Here is a 648-nt window from a genome sequence, read left to right on the forward strand (position 1 = left end):
AGTAGCGCATATCTCTGAAAACTTGCTACTACTAAAATTCCAACCACCAAGCCGATGGGCTACACATACTAGTAGCGATCTTTCATAAACCGCGCTACCGCTAATATTCTTATAGCAACGCGTTTATGTGTAAAGAGCTACTGCTAACAAAAAGAAACTAAAATGAAAAACAAATAGAAAAGTAAATGAAAATGAAAGAAATAGAAAAAGGAGAAAGGAAAAATATAAAATGTAAAGAAAAATAAATGAAAAAGGGAAAAAAGGATGAAGGCATAGCAGTAGCGCGTTTGCTAAAACGCGCTATAGCGTGTTTTCCGTAATGCGCTACCGTTATTTTTGACTTAACCCAAAAACGTTTTCCACCCGGCCACCACTTCTCCCCCAAATCCCTCGCCCCACTTCGCCGTTGTCTCCCCCACTTCGTCGTCGCCCCCACTTCACCGTCATCTCCTTCCGGCGTCGACGCCGCGCTCATCCTCACCGCCGTCGCCCGAGGCCGCCCAGCCTCACCGCCGCCGCCTCCCGGGCCGCCCTCGACCTCACCACCGCCGCTCTCAACCTCATCGCCCCCGAGCCCGCCCAGGACCGCTGCCTCCCGATCCCGAGGCCGCCCTCGCCGCCCCTACCTCCGTCGCCGAGCACCTCCCC

This window comes from Triticum dicoccoides, chromosome 5B (assembly GCF_002162155.2).
Source record: "Triticum dicoccoides isolate Atlit2015 ecotype Zavitan chromosome 5B, WEW_v2.0, whole genome shotgun sequence".
Taxonomy (NCBI): domain Eukaryota; kingdom Viridiplantae; phylum Streptophyta; class Magnoliopsida; order Poales; family Poaceae; genus Triticum; species Triticum dicoccoides.